Here is a 20,572-nt window from a genome sequence, read left to right on the forward strand (position 1 = left end):
CTCTCTTCTGTGAAATCCAAGCCAGAAGAAACCATTACAGACAAACAGCTTTTCATTCCATTTGTGGTTAGCTCACCTTCCCCTCCGTGTTGCCCCGGAGATCCTTTTAGTACCCAGATTTCCATCTTCCATTTGTGTCCCCTTGGGGTCCTCACTGTTAGGCTGATTCACTCATCTGTCACCCATGTGACTTAACACATGGAACCCTTGACTCCTGACACCACTCACCTACTCCACGCCACCTCCTCACTGCAGAAGAGGATCTGGAAGCCTGTTTTCCTTTTTCTTTTAAATACCTTTATTTATTTATTTTTTATGTGGTTCTTAGGATCGAACCTAGTGCCTCATACATGGTAGGCAAGCACTCAATCACTAAGCCACAACCCCAGCCTGGAAGCCTGTTTTCAAAGGCACTTCCAGAAAAGTGTCCGGATATTATCATATCTATTCTTATTATCCAATAATGGTTGTCTCTTCCATTTCTACAGAGATGGATCTAGAAGTTATAGAGTGCTTCCATAGATATTTAGAAAGTATTAAGAAAATGTATTTTCTTCACCTAATACTCAGAATTACTGAGGTAAACATAATTATTCCCATTAATCCGTGAGGAAATTGTGGTCCTCGTACAGATCCTGGTCACAGAAACAATAAAATAGAGAGCTGCAGCCTGAATCCAAGTTTTCTGGCTATATCTGCAGAGGCCTTTCTATTCCAGCAGTCAGAAGTCCTTATTTATTTTACTTAATAATGAATATTTATATCCTGGGAAGATAGCCTTCCCTGCTATAGAGAGCAAGGCTCTCACTTTAATCTCATGTTGTTCTTTGATTTGTTGTATTTTGTTTTGTTTTAGGAAGACATGTTGGCGGGTGAAGCACTCAAACTGGGCCTTCTGGATGAAGTTGTGAACTCCAGGCCAGTAGAAGCAGCCATCAGATTTGTCTGGAGAATTTTAGGTAAGAAGATAATTTCACAGATTGGAAACAAGCTATTGTCCATTTTAATGAAAAAAAAATTAAAAATATCTAATGGGACATTCATGTGATAGTATACAACAGGACTTAAAAATGAATGTACCAATATGGTATGAGACCCATGATATATTTATTGTATTATTTAGTGAAAAAAAATCACTTATGGTCGTTTGCCACTGTTTTCATAAAAAGGGGTGATGGGATAGAATGTATTATGGGGAGAGTGGATAAGTGTAACTTCTGGTCATTGAACTACAGGTGCTTTTTTTATTTTGAGACAGCATCTTGCTAAATTGCCCAGGCCAACCTCAAACTTGTAATACTACCACCTCAGTCTCCCGAATCTCTGGATTCACAGCCATGGACCACCATTTTCTTTTTTTTGTTTTTTGGTCATGAGTGTTTTCTAAGTGTGAATTAGAATTAAGGTTGAAACAAATGAAAGAGAGAATGTGTGTGTGTGTGTGCACACACACTGCAATCAGTAGAAGCCAGACTCTGTAACTCTCCACAGTAAACTGTGGGCCTCTGGAGCTCCTGTCTCTGGAGCTTCTGCTGCATTCCTCGGAGGGCTTAGAGCTCCTTTTGTGGCATGGCTGAAGTTTGCTTGCTCATTTGCTTGATTTTTAACTGTTTTTTTTTTTTCAGTCTGTGGAGGTTGTGAGCTCTAAATGAGCAAGGAGCAGGGTGGGGAAAAAAAATCCCAAAATAAATAACTGGGAGGAGTGTTGGGCCACAGGCAGGATGGACTGTGTGCTGGTCTCCCGCTTGGTGGCAGCAAAGGCTCAGGGTAATTCCAGAGCTTTCCTGGGGAAACCAGTCATTGTTTTGCTGACCCAGGCCAACACTCTCTTGAAATCTTGTTTTCTTGTGAGTGTGGCTCCAGCCAGTTACTGTTCCAATGCAATGGTAAGGCTTGCAATGGGGAGGGGAGGGACTGTGGGGAGAGAATCTGGTAGCTCCTACAGAGTTGGCAAGTTCCCACCCAAATGGAGGTGGACACCCTGCTGTCCTCTGCCTCCAGGCTGTCTTCACTGGGTCTGCCCCACAGAACTTCCTGAGGGGGCTGCTTGTTTTGTTAGAAGTCATTTGGTTGACTCAGAGCAAAGGCTGTGTACAATTGGGGGTCCTTATTTTATTCTTTGCACTGGGGTTCAAGGTATACCCAGGTCGACATTCACTCCTGTGGTTTTGTTGTTGTAGAAACCTCAATTTCAGTAGCAAGTTCTTTTCTTCAGTTGATTTTCTTAGATCCTGAGTTGAGAGTCAAGGTACTTTAAGAAATAGATGAGGATCATGGTCTAGTGCAGCACCTACACAATGATCAGGTTTTAGTTTTTACACACTTGAGTTTTAAATTGATTTTTATTAATAAAAAATACATCTATAAAGCGTAAAATGATGTTCAATCTCAGAAACTGCATATTTTGTCCACTTGGTGGCATCCAAATATCAAGGTATCATCTGCTTTAAAACTTGGAAATTCATATAATAGTCATGACTTTTGACAATTTAAAATTATAATCATGAAGAGTATATAGAGATATGTAAAGTTTCTTGTGATACAAAAATGTTTAAAATATAAATTTTCACAGCTAGGCATGTAGCTCAGTGGTAGAGCCTAACGCCCCTCGACAAAAAAGCTATCTTTATCTATATGCATATATACATTTATATGTATTTTATAATTTTAGCTACATAGCCCATGTATGAATGCACCCAGGAATTGCAAAAAAAAACAGATGGTTTTCTCCAAAATCTTCTTAAACAGTTTTGCTTGTGTTTTTTTTTCAATTTCTAGCATACAATGTATTAATTTCCCCCAAACATTTCTACATCATTTTTGCTTTTTTAATACTTTTTCAGCTGTATGTGTTTGTTTATTTTGTAGATCTTAATGGCTTTTCTTGTGATTCTAGAATCAAGCTGTTTTCTGGATCAAATACATCTCAGAATGCCCCAGCAGCTTCACTGAGGTGTAATTTCCACACAATAAATTCATCTAAATCAAGCGTAGAGTGGTGAGTGTTGGTGACAGTTCATAATCGTGTGCCCCAGTGCCACACTGAGGTGCAGCTCTGCACCCCAAGAAAGTATCCTCAAGACACTTTCTGGCAGGTCCCCTTGTCTTTCCCTTGGCCACAGGCAACCATAGACCTGCATCTTGTCATTGTGGTTTTTTTTTTTATGTTTTGTAGAATTTCATGTAGATGAAATCCTGCATACAGAATATTCTATTTGCAGGTGGCCTCTGTAACTTAGTGTAATGTTTTCAATATTCATCCTGTGTCACATGTGTTAATATTTGGTTACTTTTGTGACTAAAATATATTTCATAATATGGGAAACCCGAATTGCTTTATCTGTTTATCCATTGATGGATGTTAGGTAGTTTTCACTCTGGACCTTCACCATTCTTCGTAGACCTATATTATTGTTTCCCTTTGGTAAATAACTGAGAATTGTATTGCTGGTGTAAGGTAAGTGTATACTTAACTCTGAAATGCTTTTTAAACCTGATTAATGAAAAACATTTGTGATTTAAAAGTCACTGTTTTTTTGTAAAGCAAACAAAAAAAAAAGAAAAGAAAAATATGGAAATATGGGGTGTGATTAAGTTTAAATAAGTTCTTATTACATTGTTTATAACATATCCTACCATGATTAGAGCAAAGGTATTCACATTTTTGACTTACTATTTTCTATTCTTGGTAATTCACTATGGATGAATAATCATGGAAGTACATAGATTTGAGCCTCTGTCTGGATCATTGAATCTTTATCATTGTAAAGTATTAGAAACAACTCACATAACTAATTTTAGGGCATTAGTTACCTAAAAGTTATTTTCCTTTCTTTTTATGCTCCCCTGATTTCCTCTTTTTTTTTTTCTTTGTTTTTAAATGTGGCTATTAGTGTGTGGTCATTGGGCAAAACAATGAAACGATTCCATTCAGGTATTAAGACTTCCATTTTTTTAGGAAAATTGAAAAACCTGAGAAAACACTTATTTATAGTCTTAGGAAGAAAACACCCATTTAGAAAATTCCATAAATGTCTGTCTGTATGCCTGCTTCCAAAAAGGAATCACAGTGAGAAGATATAACACATTTCTTACAGATGTTGTGTTGGAGTGATGGATAATGAATAGCCTTGATTTTTTTAAATTAATACTTTCCTAATATCTGAGTCATTAAATTGAACAAATGGAAAAAGGGGGGCCTTGCCAGTGTGCAGGGGGTGCTGTCTCATAGGGAAATGGGTTCAGGATCATTGCAGGAGACTTGGATTCTATTCTTAGCCTTTATCATGTGGACCACAACAAATCTTTTGGGAGTCTTTGGACAAAAGGAAAGTGCTCCACAAAATTAGTTGGTGTCAGGCCTCTTTCCAGGCCCTAAGGTGGTCAGGCTCCCAGGGTTTGGTCTTGTTACAACCTGAACCTTCACCCTGTTTGTTTTAAGGCTAGTGACTAGAATCTTATGGAAAACTCTAGGGCCTTTTACTATTATTTTTGAATGAGTAGCCATGTTTGAAATCCTATGATATCATGGTGCTACATTGTCACAGATAAATGCTAGAGATATAAGGTAGAGAAATAGGGCTGATCGACAAAGGACCAACTCAGAGAATCCTATCTATACTTGCCACTTATTGTCTCCCAAAATGCCTAGGTATTTTTTTTTCTTTCATTTTCATCTGAGGCTTTATGATTTCCCTATTTTACTATTTTCTATTCTTGGTAATTTACTATGGATGACTAATCTTTTTATGCTCCCCCGATTTCCTCTTTTTTAAAAAAATATTTATTTAGTTGTAGATGAACACATAGTATCTGTATGTATTTTTATGTGGTGCTGAGGATTGAACCCAGTGCCTCACACATACAAGGCAAGCACTTTACCGCTAAGCTACAGCCTCAGCCCCTTTTCCTTTGTTTTTAAATGTGACTATTAGGGGTCATTTGGCAAAACAAAATTGCCATGCTGGCAAATTTGGTATCTTTCCACAAAATATTAATACGTTAATTAATTAATATTAAATACATATGATTCATTATAAATAAAAATATACATGTGTGCAAATCTATATTTCTATGAAACTAGTGCAATTGTCTTGGCGTGGAACAATCATTCTCTAACTTGACTGTTGTCAGAATCTCTTGGATGGCTTAAAACCCAGACTGCAGGGCTCCACCTGTGGATTTGCATCTCTCTGGAATGCCAAGGTGACATTAATGTTGTGTTCTGGAGACCACACTTTGAGAACCACTGAGGCAGGGAACGCAAAGGTAGGAATGGAGATGACTTTTCCTGGTTTTGACTTTTTCCGAGTGACATGCAAGCACTACCTATAGTCTTAAAGATATTGGTCAGTCATGAAAAGTGTGGTTTAAAAGCCACATGACTTTTGTGGCATGTGAAAGATATCTCAGTTTAAATGATATATGTACATATCTCGAATTCCCTTTTTCCATTTGTAAACGTATTCCATTAATTCACCCGATTCCCACACTGAAATGTTGAGCTAAAAAAAAAAAAAAAAAAGGAAAAAATTAAGAAGAATTATTTATTACCTTTTGCATCCTATAGGAAAATCTATAGGAAAGGGAATTCCCAATGGTCATGGTTCTGGTGCTTTTGAAGCCATTTATGGTGGGAAAGGAGTGTAGGAGGTTAAATAACTGTAGGTTTCTCTAAAAACCTAATGCAGAATCTTGGAGAGTTGACTATGGAAGCTAATTAGCTTCGTATATCTTAATAGTCTTGTTATATGAAGCCTCCCAGACTGCTGTGCCACATTAGATTTAATGAATGCAGAATTACTTGGCCAAATCAGATTGCATTGGCTCACCTGGGAAAGGGAAGGCCTTATAAAATGTCCTGTCTTTGCACTTCTATGTATCTGGCAGCCTGCTTTCCTGAGCTAAGAACTGAGCTCTATGTGCAGGCTTCTGGTCTAAGCTGAAAGAGAGTACTGTTCTTCAAAGTCCCAGAGCCTGTCCTTCTCCAGCAGGGATGGGCCCCCGGAAATGGGCAACTGGGAGCCTCAACTTGGGAAGCTGAGCTCTGTGTCTCTCTAACAAACACTAGTCCTATAGCTGTGCTGGGCTGTGTTAATCGTTTTTAACAACTCTAATTCTGCCCAAAGACTTTGGTCTATTTGTTCATTTGGATTTCGTATCTTTTAAGAACTCTCAAAGAAGCTTGGTTGTAGCTGAGTGGTAGGGTGTTTGCATAGCATGTGTGAGGCCCTGGGTTCCATCCCTAGCTCCACAAGAAATAGAAAGTAAAGTGATAAAGTGTTTTTTTAAATATTTATTTCTTAGTTATAGTTGGATGCAATATCTTTATTTTATTTTATTTATTTTTATGTAGTGCTGAGGATTGAACCCAGGGCCTGGCACATGCTAGGGGAGTGCTCTACTGCTGAGCTACTACCCCAGCCCTGATGAAGTGTTTTAATCTCTTGCTCTACCCTTACCCCTGGCAAATGACTATGTTCTTTGCACATTGTATTTCACCTGCAAGTTCAATTTAAAAAAATTAGTGGTTTCCTTGGTCTTTCTCTTTGCTTTTGCTCTGTGTACTGAGAACATTTATTTGATTTATATGACCCTGTCTCATTAGAAGGCTCAGTGCATGTCCACATGGATCCCCTTGAGGTATTACATATGCCCATGTGGGTGACCCGCCCTGAAGTCTGTGACCGTACAGCTGTTCTGTCCTTTGCAGAACCCCAAGGATGCACACAGCCTGCTGCTTATCAGGGTTAGAGAGGAGACAGCCCTTTGTGTCTGAGGAAAGGGTTTCACTGAATTGCATGTGAGTCTCAATAGTCTAGGCAAGGAGAATCTTTTCCTATCAGGTTAGCACAAGGGATCAGGGAAAATTATCACCTTAATTTCTTCCTTCAAAAGTATAATTCACTTATGTTTTATCAAAACTTAAATATACTTCAATCTTAGAGGACTTTATAGAGTGAAGACAAAATTAAGGCCAGGTGCAGGGGTACCACATATAATCCCTCTACTGGAAGGCTAAAGCAGGAGGAAGGAAAATTTGAGGCCAGCCTCAGCAACTTAAGGAGACTCTGTCTCAAAATAAACAATAAAAAAGGACTGAGATGGGCTGGGGTTGTAGCTCAGTGGTAGAGCACTTGCTTCACAGGTGTGAGGCATTGGGTTCAATTCTCTGCACCACATATAAATAAGTAAAATAAAGGTCCATCGACAACTAAAAAAAAAATTTAAAAAAGAAAGGGCTGGGATGTAACTCAGTGGTAGAACACCCTGGGTTCAATCCCCAGCACCACAAAATAAAGAGGAAAAAAAAGAATTTAGAAAAAGTTAATGTGAATGAACTATGGAGAGAATTCAGTTATTAGTACACTTGAATCACTATGTAGTTCCTATTGTCCCCATTCTCCTGCACAGCTAATGTAGGCTTGCTGACATTTATCTTTTATTAGATAAGTTCCAGTGTGTGACAGTGTATTTTCTTGATTACTGTTGTGTCATAACATTATTTAAAGACTTACTAAAATCTAAAATTGATGTTAATGAACGTAGTGGAGAACAAAGTTAAAGAACACCAAGTGGATAAAGACGAAGCATTCCAACCAACAGTGGTCTGAGTTCACAAAGTAGAATAACTCAACAATGGTCCCCGTAGACATAAAGGGGAAGTTCTGCCTGTGTTCTGTGCTAAACAACCAACAGTGGAAGAAAACAGCATCCTTCAACTATAGCCACAGAAGGAGAGAGACAGGAGACGAGGCAGGGAAAAGCTGGCTGACTGCGCCCTGACCAAACCTGTCCCATGGATGTGCTTCATTTGGCTCTAGGCTGTCCTGGACAGGAGCCTGGGAGAGCTCCCAGGATGACTACGCACAGCCTGAGAGGTTCTGAGGATCCCAGGATAACAGGATTATGTGGGTCAGAAATATTTGCTTCATTCCATTAAGCAGGCTTTTCTTTTCTGGTTGGTTTGCTCATTTTCTCCCTTTTATTCTTTCCAATTACTGGCCTCAGACAAACTTGCCAGACCCTGCAGCTGTCCCAGAGGCAGTGGCTGACATACACCCTGCTCTTGGACCTCCTGGAGGGATAGCTCAAAACAACTGTTAAAAATTGTTTTAAAAATTGTCCTTCTCAGCCGGGCATGGTGGTACACACCTGTAATCCTAGCTGCTCAGGAGTCTGAGGCAGGAGGATCATGAGTTCAAAGCCAGCCTCAGCAAAAGCGAGGCACTGAGCAACTCAGTGAGACCCTGTCTCTAAATAAAATACAAAATAGGGCTGGGGATTTGGCTCAGTGGTCGAGTGCCCCTGAGTTTAGTCTTCAGTACCAAAAAAAAAAACCAATCCAGGCCCCACCCTTAAGGATTCTTAACTGAGTCTTGGTGGGCCCTAGGCCATCTGAATGTCTTAAACTCTTGAAAGGAATCAGGAGTGACTGTGCTTGGTGGGAGCAGCAGCAGTGTGGCAGGACAGAGCTCCAGCTCTGGGACATCCAGACCCATCTGCCCTGTTCCATGGTGTGGGTTACCCCAGCAGTAGGTTCAGGTCACAATGCAGACAGCTGGGCCTCTTTCCTCATCCACTTGCTCTCTACACACGTGCCCTTCCTGCTCTCCCCACTGTCCACTCTTGCCTCCCTTCTAGGCCACCAGTGAATGGAACCAGCAGTGGACTATAGGCCATCCATTCTTTTCTGCTGAGCTTGCCTCCCCCTCAACACTGAAGACTGGGCTAACTCACTGGACAGTTGAGCATGTAATCTGTGGGTCTCTTGGGTATAGTTCACTTGTCTCCAAAGCAGCAGGGTCAGCAGGGCCCTCATGCTAATAACCACTGTCTTTGCTCCTCTTCTGAGTGCTGCTCTTACCATGTGACATCATTCATTGAAAAGCATTCTTCTCAACACTGTAAGTAATCAAGTATTAGGAAATAGTCTTGCCTCGTCGCTTACAGCAAGGGATGAGATTACATAATGCCTATGTGCACATGATGACATCCAGACCAGGCTCCCTCCCCTGGGACACATGTTCACACATGGTGCCAGAGTCATAGGTCTTTCTGTAATGGGAGGTTTTCTATGTATGAAGCTAAGACATACATTTTTCATACAATGATTTATTCTTGAGACAGCAGCACTTTTAGAAAATAGTTTTTGTAATAGCTGAAGTTTTGATAACCATAATATATCACACATTTATTAGTTTATGCAAACTTTTGAATCATCTATTGGATTATTTAATAAAATATAGAATCATAGTGTTCTGAATAGATGTTTCTATTTAGTAAATGTGGGCAGTGTTTATATTTTATACTATTAAATATGTGTATCCAGGAGCATGAGGTCCTTCTTTATTAAAGTTATTAAAGTGTAATCTTTTTAAATTTTTTTTTAGATGTTGATGGACCTTTATTTTATTCATTTATTTATATGTGGTGTTGAGAATTGAACCCAGTGACTCACACATACCGGGCCCCAGCCTTAAGGTGTGGTCTTATGTTCTTCTATAAAATGTTATAGTTTTCTTCTGAAAGGTCTTGCACTGCTCTTGATTTTTCATTTCTAGATATAATTTTAGGACTTCTGTGAGGCATAATTTGCTATCTATAGTTCTGCAAACATCTCCTTATATCAATTTTAAAACTTGCTCACTTCCCAAAAAGTTCTTTCATGCCCATTATAGCTAAATTCCATCCTAAAATCTAGGCAACCTCCTTCCGTCTCTACAGATTTGCCTTTTCTGGACATTTCATATCAGTGGCACCATCCGATATATAATCTCTTGCATCTGGCTTCTTTCAGTGAGCATGATGTTCGGAGGCTCACGTGTGTTGTAGTGTTTATCAGTAGTTTGCTCCTTTTTTAATGCTGAATAGTATTCTATACCACACCCTTTTTTTAAAATCCATCCAACAGTTGATGAATATCTGAATCAGCTTTTCATCACTATGACAAAAATAGCCAACAAGAACCATTTAGAGGAGGAAGGGTTTATTACAGCTCTGGTTTCAGAGGTTTAGTCCATGGTGGGCCAGCTACATTGCTGTGAGTCTAGATGAAGCAGAACATCAAGTTCTGAGGGCACAATGAAGCAAAGCTGCTCATATGACAGCTGGGAAGCAGACAGAGCCTGAGGCACAAGAGACAAAGTACAACCCCCACAGTCACACCGCAGGGACTACTTCCCACCTGCCTACAGTGACCACCAGTACAGTAGTCCTTTCAAATTAATAATTCATCAAGTGGATTAACCCACGGATTAGTTACAGTTCTCATAACCTAATCATTTCATCTCTAAATATTTCTGCATTGTCTCAAACATGAGCTTTCAGGGAACACCTTATTTCCAAACCGTGACAGTGGACATTTGGGTTGTTTCCGACTTCTACTGTGAATAATGTTGCTATGAGTATTTGTACACACATTTTATGGAGACAGATGCTTCCATTTCTCTGGGTGGCAGATTCCTAGGAGTAAAAATCCTGAGTTGAACAATAATTTTAAGAAACTATCACAGTTTTCCAATGTGATATACTGTATTACAACTTCACAAGCAATGTATGAGGTTTCAAGTTTCTTTACATGCTTATAAACCCTGGGTATTGATGTCATTTTATTATCACCATTCTAGTTGGTCTGTAGGTGCATAACAATTTACCCTCAAACTTAATGACTTAAGATAAAACAATTGTAAAATAATTTCTGTGGGTCAGGAATCAGGTCTGATTAGCCAGGCCCTCTGACTATAGATTTTTTTCCTTCTTTGTGATGCTGGGGATTGAACACAGGGCCTCATGCTTGCTAGGCAAGTGCCCTAACACTGATATACATCTCTTCCTGGTTGTAGGACTTTGTACAATGCTTTAATCCAGATTTGGATTCTAGACCTTGGCTGTAGCTGTCCTCATCCCAGGGATAACTGGGGGAGGATCTTCCTAGCTTGGTTGGATTTCATTCCTTTTGTGCTTTTGGACCAAGAGCCTCAGTTCTTCCCTCACTGTTGTCTGAGGTCACCCTCAGTTCTTTGCCACATGGCTTCTCCACAGGGCCGCTTACATCCTGTCACTGCAAGCAAATGAGTGAGCAAGAGATGGGCAAGACTACAGCCAGAGCTTGTTGGTAACCCAGCCTCAGAAATGACGACCTATTATTTGAGGCCGTCGGCATTCATTGTAGTTTTAACGTGCATTTCCCTTATGACTGCTGATGTTGAACTTATTTTTTTTTTCGTTCTAAAATTTTTTTTTAAATTTTGTCTAATTAGTTATGCATGACAGTAGAATGCATTTTGACACATTGTACACAAATGGAGTACAATGTCTCATTCCTCTGGCTATACATGGTGCAGAGATACACCTGTCAGGTAATTATGACATGTAATAGGGTAATAATTTCTGTCTCATTCTACCATTGTTCCCACCCACACAACCCTTCCCTTACCCTCACTACTCTCTGCCCAATCCAAGTTTCCTCTATTCTTCCCTACTCTCCCGCCGTTATAGATCAGCATCCATTTATCAGAGAAAACCTTCAGCCTTTGGTGTTTGGGGTTTGGCTTATTTTGCATAGCCTGATATTCTCCAGCTCCACCCATTTACCTGCAAATGTCATAATTTCTTTCTTTAAGGCTGAGTAATATTCCATTGTCTATGTATACCAAAGTTTCTTTATCCATTTGTCTATTGAAGGGAACCTAGGTTGGTTCCATAGTTTAGCTATTGTGAGTTGAGCTGCTATAAACATTGATGTGTCTGTGTCACTGTAGGATGGTGATTTTAAGTCCTTTGGGTATAAACCGAGGAGTGGGATAGCTGGGTCAAATTGTGGTTCCATTCCAAGTTTTCTGATGAATCTCCATACTGCTTTCCTGAGTGGTTGCACCAATTTGCAGTGCCACCAGCAATGTATGAGTATACCTCTTCCACATCCTCACCAACACTTATTATTGCTTGTAGTCTTGATAATTGCCATTCTGACTGGAATGAGATGAAATCTTAGAGAAGTTTTGATTTGCATTTCTCTAATTGCTAGAGATGTTGAACATTTTTTTCATATATTTGTTGGTTAATTGTATTTCTTCTTCTGTGAAGTGTCTGTTCAATTGACTGGGTTATTTGTTTTTTTCATGTTAAGTTTTTTGGGTTCTTTTTATATCCTGGAGACTAATGCTCTATCTGAGGTGCATGTGGTTAAAAATTTTTTTCCCATTCTGTAGGCTCTCCATGTTATTAATTGTCTCCTTTGTTGAGAAGAAGCTTTTTAGTTTGAATCCATCCCATTTACTGATTCTTGAGTTTACTTTTTGCACTTTGGGAGTCTTGTTAAGGAATTCAGTGCCTTAGATGATATGGTGGAGATTTGGGCCTACTTTTTCTTCTATTAGGCTCAGGGTCTCTGTTCTAGTGCCAGAGTTTTGATGCACTTTGAGTTGATTTTTGTGCAGGGTGAGAGGGGTTTAATTTCATTTTGCTACAAATGGATTTCCAGATTTACTAGCACCATTTGTTGAAGAGGCTATCCTTTCTCCAGTGTATGTTTTTGGTGCCTTTGTCTAGTATGAGATAACTGTATTTATGTGGGTTTGTCTCTGTGTCTTCTATTCTAAAGACTATACCGTTTGTCTTGATGTGTACCATTGGTCTACATGTCTATTTTGCTGTCAATACCATACCATTTTTGTTACTATTGCTCTGTGGAATAGTTTAAGGTCTGGTATTGTGATGCCTCCTGCTTCACTCTTCTTGCTGAGGATTGCTTTGGCTATTCTGGGTCTCTTATTTTTCCAAACGAATTTCATGATTACTTTCTCTAGTTCTATGAAAAATGTCATTGGGATTTTTTTAAACAAATACAACTTTTTAATATACCTTTATTTTATTTATTCATTTTTATGTGGTGCCAAGGATTGAACCCAGTGCCTCGCACATGCTAGGCAAGCTCTGCCACTGAGCCACAACCCCAGTCCCATCATTGAGATTTTAATAGGAATACATTAAATCTGTATAATGTTTTTGATAGTATGGCCATTTTAACAATATTAATTCTATCCCAAAACATGGGAGATCTTTTAATTTTCTAAGGTCTTCTTCAATTTGTCTTTAGTGTTCTGCAGTTTTCATTGCAGAGGTCTCTCACCTCTTTTGTTAGGTTGATTCCCAAGTACTTTTTTTTTTTTTTGAGGCTATTGTGAATGGGGCAGTTTTCCTAATTTCTCTTGTAGTGAATTCATCACTGATATTCAGAAATTCATTTGATTTATGAGTATTGATTTTATATCCTGCTACTTTGCTGAATTCATTTATTAGTTGCAGAAGTTTTCTGGTGAATTTTTTTTTTGGATTTTCTAAATATAGAATCATGTTGTTGGCAAATAGGGATAGTTAGAGTTCTTCTTTTCCTATTTGTATCTCTTTAATTTCTTCTAATTGCTCTAGTTAGAGTTTTAAGGACTATGTTGAATAGAAGTGGTGAAAGAGGGCTTTGTCTTATTCCAGTCTTTAGAGAGAATGCTTTCAATTTTTCTGCATTTAGAATGATGTTGGATTTGGGTTTAGCATATATAGCTTTTACAATGTGGAGGTATGGTTCTACTATCCCTAATTTTTCTAGTGTTTTGAACATGAAAGGGTGCTATATTTTCTCAAATGCTTTTTCTGCATCTATTGAGATGATTATATGATTCTTGTCTTTAACTCTATTGATGTGATAAATTACGTTTACTAACTTCCATATGTTGAACCAACCTTGCATCCCTGGGATGAAACCCACTTGATCTTGGTGCACTGTCTTTTTAGTATGTTTTTGTGTGTGATTTCCTAGAATTTTATTGAGAATTGTTGCACCGATGTTCATCAGGGATACTGGTCCGAAATTTTCTTTCCTTGATGTGGACAAAGAGGGAACAGAAGTAGTGTGGGATGTGATGTTTATGAGGGAGAAAGAGAGAAGATAGAGGTAAAAATTTATAGTAAGAGCAAAGGAGGAATTAATAGAGGTTGGCTGTTATCATGAGAGAAGTGAGAAAGAGAATACAGGGAGACAGAAAAGTGAGGGAAAAATATATACAGATCTAAAAAAAAAACTATAAAGTCCCCAGTCTTCAGCTTTCCACAGGTGTGCCCACGAGACCCAGCTGCAATCTGATGGACCTGGGCTTCAGATTCCCTGGCTCTGCCTTCCTGCAGTCCCAAGATCTCAATGCCATTCCAACTTGCAGAAAGACCACCAGGGATGCACTCACTTAAAGGAGAGACCCTGCAAAGAGACAGTAAGATGGTGACTGCTAGCACACCCAGCAGAAAGACCTCAGGTGCAACCAGGCCTGCAGGTACCCTGACAATAGATCTCCAGGCCCTGGACAGTGTCCCTGACTAAGATGGCTAGGCTATGATATGGTGGTGGCAAATCTGTAGGCCCCTTGGCTCTGGACTCCCAGGCCCTGGTAGATGTCCCAAAATGGTGGTGGCTGCATGTAACCAAACCTGCAGGTACCCTGACAATGGACTTCCAGGCAGCAGTGAGCAGCGGGCCATCTGTGGTCATTAGGAGCATGATCCGCTGGTGAATGGCAGGCGATTGAGGTGGGCAAACAGGGCAAAGAGTGGGGATCGGCAGGTAGCAATGGCTGCCTCACAGAGAAACAGTATTTCCTCTGCTTGAATCTCAAGTCACAGAGTGACAAGGTATTTTTTTGATACCTTCATTTTATTTATTTATTTTTATGTAATGCTGAAGATTGAACCCAGTACCTCGTATGTGCTAGGCAAGCACTCTAGCCCTGAGCTACAACCCCAGACCAATGGTGAGCTTCTATCACATGTTTATTAACCACTTGCATATCATACCCTTGGGGATATGTATGTGCTCAAGTTTTTGCCCCTTTAAGAAATTGAGTTGTATGCCTTGTTGATTTGTGTTCTAAAAGTTCTTTGCATATTCTGATTAGAAGTTCCTTATAAGATATTTGATGTACAAGTTGTATTGGTTTTCTACTGCTCTAATAACAAATCTAGCACTTCAAATTGCAGAGTCATATTATCTTATAGTTCCATAGGTAGAAGTCTGGTAGAGGTCTCACTGGACTAAAATCCAGCTATTGGCTGCTACACTCAGTTCTGGAGCTTTGAGGAGGATTGCTTTCCTGGTCCTTTGGGTTGTTGGTGGAATTCAGAACCTTGCATCAAAGGACCAAGTTCCTGAGGTTCTTGCTGTATGTAAACTGGTGGGTTCCTGGCTTCCAGAAGCCACTACATCCTTGGTCCTTGGTCTCTTCTCTCATATGAAAGCTACAGCATTGCCGGCAGGTCTGGACCCTCTTATAGCACATCTCTGACTCTCCTTGGTTGTTGAATTTCTCCCATCAGAGTTGTGATTAGATTTGCCCACCCAGATAACAGAGGGTAATTTCCCCTTCTCAATGCCTTTAACCTTGATTCCACCTAGAAACTCCATTTTCCAGGTAAGTTTACCTGTTTACAGTTTCTAGGGATTGGGACATGGACATTTAGTGAATGGCACTATGTTCTCTACCACACTAATATTTTCTCCCACACTGTGGCTTTTCATGTCATTTTCTTAATGGTGTCCTTTGAAGTAGGAAAGTCTTTAATTTTATTTTGTTCAATTTATTGATTATATTTATTTTATAAAATAAATTGTGCTTTTGGAGTTATATTTAAGAATTTAGTACTTAACCCAACATCACAAAGATACTATTTTGTTTCTTGCAGAAATTGTTATAGCTTTAGTCATTCAATGGATTTATGACCTACTTTTAGTTATATGAATGGTGCTAGGTATGATATGAGTTTAATTAAGTAATCTTATTTACATATAGATAATCAGTTATACCAATCATTTGTTCAAAAGACTCTCCTTTCCTCCATTGAACTTTCTTTCTGTATTGAAAATCAATTGGCCATAATTGGATTTATTGATGAGCTGTCAATTCTCTTCCATTGATATGTATGCCTACCCTTCCATTAATATCACACTGTATTATTTTATAGGTGTTTTTTAAAATAACTTTATTTCATTTATTTTGTATGTGGTGCGGAGGATCCAACCAAGTGCCTCACAAGGTCTGGGCAAGGGCTCTACCCCTGAGCCTCAACCACAGCCCCTCTTTTATAGGTGTTCTAAAATTTAGTTATACTTAGTAATGGAGTTAAGATTATTTTAAACATCAGATATTAACTCAAAACTGTTTTGCTTAGATTCATTGACAGATTAATATAGAATCTATGAAAAAATTGTCCTGGCCATAAGATAAAATTAAAATGTAATTTTTATGCATAAACATACTTAAATAATTTATAATTGCTACAAATCTCTTAAATTCTATTTTATACGACGAAGTTACAACATGAAATAGATTTTGGTTTTTAGTTGTAGATGGACACAATGCCTTTATTTTATTTGTTTTTATTTTTATGTGGTGTCAGGGATCAAACCCAGTGCCTCATGCATGCTAAGCAAGCACTCTACCACTGAGCCACAACCCTTGCCCATGAAAGAGATTTTTGTGTTAATATTCTAAATATCTTGAAGATAGTATTTACTTTGGCACTTTAAATCGAAACTGGTTATCATTGTTGTTTTTATATAATCCTAATCCCTTCATATAATAACATTTCCAAAGTTCCAATCTCATTTATTTCTCTGGATCAACCTCTATAATCCTGCATATTCTTGAACAAGCCAGTTCTGAACTTACCCAACATGGACACCATTTTCAGGGATGCATTAATGGAGATATGGAAACAACACCCTGGGTGCCTGGCTCAGGAGACTCTTGTCCGTGCTGTCCAGGCCTTTGTGAAGTATCCTATGAAGTGGGCATCAAGGAGGAAGAGGAACTGTTTCAGTACCTTCGGGGATCAGGGCAGGCTAGAGCCCTGCAATATGCTTTCTTTGCTGAAAAGAATATGAATGAGTGGTCTACTCCCTCTGGGGCCTCGTGGAAACCAGCATCAGCATGACCCCTCTCCTCAGTTGGTGTCTTGGTAAGCATGTGGGGCCCTTCATGGGCTTCTCCAAATGCGTGCATGTCAAGAGCTAACATTTACTTCAGGACACCAGGTCCCAGGTTCTATGCTCAACCTGTTTCTTCTGTTAGCTCCAGTAATTCTCACTCAATTCATGAACTCCTTTCATTTTATGTGTGACACCTAGAGATGCTAACTTTTTCAATGCTTGTTGGGGACCGCAAATCAAGTCAAGATGGCCCCTGGCAGTTTGCCAGGAGGAGTGGTTTGTGAGGCAACTCCGCCGAGCCATTTAGATGGTGGGGATTCCTTATTGGCTGATTGCTGTATCTAGGTGATGCTAATTGAGTCAAACTGTGTGTAATCAGTTAGGTATATATACCCCTGCTGCTCCGCAATAAAGCAGTTCTCACTTCAACCTTCAAGTTGCTTGTCACCTCCCGGTTATTTTGCCCAGCTGGACTGCGGCAAATGCTGTCCTACAGATGTGACCTTGGCTGTCTACCTCCATACTGTGGGCACTTTTCATTCCTCCTCTAACCCTTCTCTGTACGAATCTCTCACTCCTGGGTTTCTGAAGTGATTGTAATTTGTAGCAAATTTCAAGCATGGCCTTTAAATTTTTGTAGTTAAGTATTTGGAATCAATTCTCTTGTCTTTCTGGTCCCTGGATGCAGTCATACCTCCTAGCTCAAAACCACCATCACTTTATGGTATAGTCATCCACTGCTCCCTTGTGCTCACTAGAATGCTCTGACATCCATTTGTGTCCTTGAATGAGTCTTTTTAAATGCCACATTGCCATAGGAACTGTGGTCCAATGAGTTAGTTTCTAAATCCCCTGAATCATTCATTTTCTCCTTCACTCTCTCTGCAGGCTTGGGAACCATGGGCCGAGGCATTGCCATTTCTTTTGCAAGGGTCAAGATCCCTGTGATTGCTATAGAATCATACCAAAAGTAGCTCAAATCTCAGAGAAGGTAACTTCCATCTTGGAAAAGGAAGCATCCGAAATGCAGCAGAATGGCCAGCCTTGGTCAGGACCAAAACTCAAGTTCAGTTCATCTATGAAGAAGCTTGCTAGTGTAGACTTAGTTGTTGAAGCAGTATTTGAGGATATGAAGCTGAAGAAATGAGTCTTTGCTGAACTGTCAGCTGTGTGCAAGCCAGAAGCATTTTTGTGCACCAATACTTCAGCCCTGGACATGGATGAGATGGCTTCTTCCACAGATCGGCTGCATTTGGTCATTGGCATGCACTTCTTCACACCAGCTCATGTAAAGAAGTTGTTAGAAGTTATTCCTAGCCGACACTCTTCCCCCACCACCATTGCCACTGTTATGAACTTAGCTAAAAAGATTAAGAAGATTGGCATAGTCGTAGGCAACTGCCATGGCTTTGTTGGTAATTGAATGCTGGTCCCTTATTTTGACCAGACATATTTCTTGTTAGAAGAAGGTAGCAAGCCAGAGGAGGTAGATCAGGTGCTGGAGGAGATTGGTTTTAAAATGGGAACCTTTCGAGGGTCTGACCTTGCTGGGTTGGATGTGGGTTGGAAAGTTCACCAGGAACAAGGTCTTACTGGACCCGCATTGCCTCCTGCCCTGTCCAAAAGCGGGGTACTAGATGATACTGCCCGATTCCTGATGTGCTCTGTGAATCAGGACGCTATGGGCAGAAGACAGGGCGGGGGTGGTATCAATATGACAAGCCATTGGGGAAGGTTCATAAGCCTGATCCCTGGCTTTCCAAATTTCTGTCACAGTATAGAGAAACCCATCATACTGAACCCCATGTTATTAGCCAGGATGAGATCCTTGAGTGCTGCTTGTATGCACTCATCAGTGAAGGGTTCCGTATCTTGGGAGAAGGGATGGCTGCTGGCCCAGAGCACATTGATGCTATCTACTTGAATGGGTATGGCTGGCCAAGGCACAGGAGTGGGCCCATGTTCTATGCTTCCACAATTGGGTTGCCCACAGTTCTGGAGAAGTTGCAGAAATACTACAGGCAGAATCCTGATATTCCCCACCTGGAGCCCAGCGACTACCTAAAAAAGCTGGCTTCCCAGGGAAACCCTCCTCTGAAAGAATGGCAAAGTTTGGCAGGGCCTCCCAGCAGTAAATTGTGATTCAGGCTGTACCTCCCATGCTGGCATCGGTAAATGCTACTAAATTTCAGTGAAATTGGATTTTTTAAATCCTGAGTAAGATTATTCTGAAATGCAAAGCAAAGGAAATAATCGGTTAGTTAAACCTTGTCTTTGGGTCTTTTGCTTGTTCATTCTACTGGAGGAAATCTTTAGGAATATGCTTTGTATGCCTCTGAATGTATTCCTTTCAAATAAATCCAATGAATGAAGTTTGTTAATATAATACCACAAAAGCTGATGAGGGAGCCTTAGGAATATGTTGAGGTTCCCAAGTGCTTTGATTGTTGGAGAAATTTGTCAGCAATTAATAAATAACAAATACAGCTAGTCAAATTCATTTTGACCCTTTAGCCTCATATACTTAGTATTGATGGCAAATCCGATGGGTCATCCTTACACACACAGTCACTGAGCACCTCCTGAGTAGGTAGTAGACCTAGAGTCCAGAGGGTGTTACAGCAGCATGGGAGCCTGTGTTGAAATTTGGTCCGTAACCTCAGAGGTGAGCGAGAGATGGTTGGCAGGGTAGAGTCAGCAGTGAGGGTTTCTATGAGGGGGGCATGGAACAAGGACAAGCAGATTACTAGCCAGAAAGAGGCCTGGCACCAATGGAAATTGGTGAGGGCACCAAGTACTTGGGACCTAAATGGGACATCCCAGAGCAGCTTGGCAAGTCATGTTTCTGGGATGACTTCTGTCCAAGGCTCAGTTTCCTGTGCACAGCTGTTGTTGCTGCTTGCAAGGGTCTCAGCGATGTTTGTTGTTTATTCCGCAAGACACAGAGCATCTGCAACCTGGTCTTTTTGGTCTTTTCTATTCAACGAGGAGTAACAGAAAGACTAAGTTGTTAACTTAGTTTAAGAAGGGATCTTAATGAACATCCAGCCTTTAAGGATTTCTTAATTCTTCAACAGTATCACAATGCCACTTTTCCTGTCAAGACAAAAGTTTGCAAATTTACATCTGGAAGTGGTTCAATCATAAAACATCTAACATTATCTCAAAAGACAAATTTGCATTGTTTTGTTGAAACTAAGTATTTTCTCTTGACTTTTTGCCTTGTGTGGTTAAAAGTTAAGGCACTAATAAACACAAAAACCTGTAAAAAATATTGATAGCAGAATTACTTTTAATAGCCAAAAATTGGGTACAACCTACATGTGCATTAACTGATGACTGGATAAACAAGATGTGGTATATCCACACAGTAGACTGTTACGCAGCTATAAAAAAGAATGAAGTCCTGATGTCTGCTACAAAATGATGATCCTTCAATACATTATGCTAAGTAAAAGAGCCAGTCACAAAAGACCACCAATTGTATGAACATTCATATGGAATGTCCTTCATAGGCAAATCTATAAAGACAGAAATCAGATTAGTTGTTGCCTAAGGTCAGAATTGTTGGTGGATATAGAAAGGGAAATGATGACTAAT

At 39.8% G+C, this 20,572-nt stretch overlaps 1 pseudogene; it reads left to right on the forward strand.

The window, feature by feature from the left end:
- The first annotated feature begins 862 nt into the window (after positions 1–862).
- Positions 863–19,114, forward strand: LOC144253252 (peroxisomal bifunctional enzyme-like; annotated as a pseudogene).
- Positions 19,115–20,572: the final 1,458 nt, after the last annotated feature.

This window comes from Urocitellus parryii, chromosome 2, assembly GCF_045843805.1.
Source record: "Urocitellus parryii isolate mUroPar1 chromosome 2, mUroPar1.hap1, whole genome shotgun sequence".
NCBI lineage: Eukaryota > Metazoa > Chordata > Mammalia > Rodentia > Sciuridae > Urocitellus > Urocitellus parryii.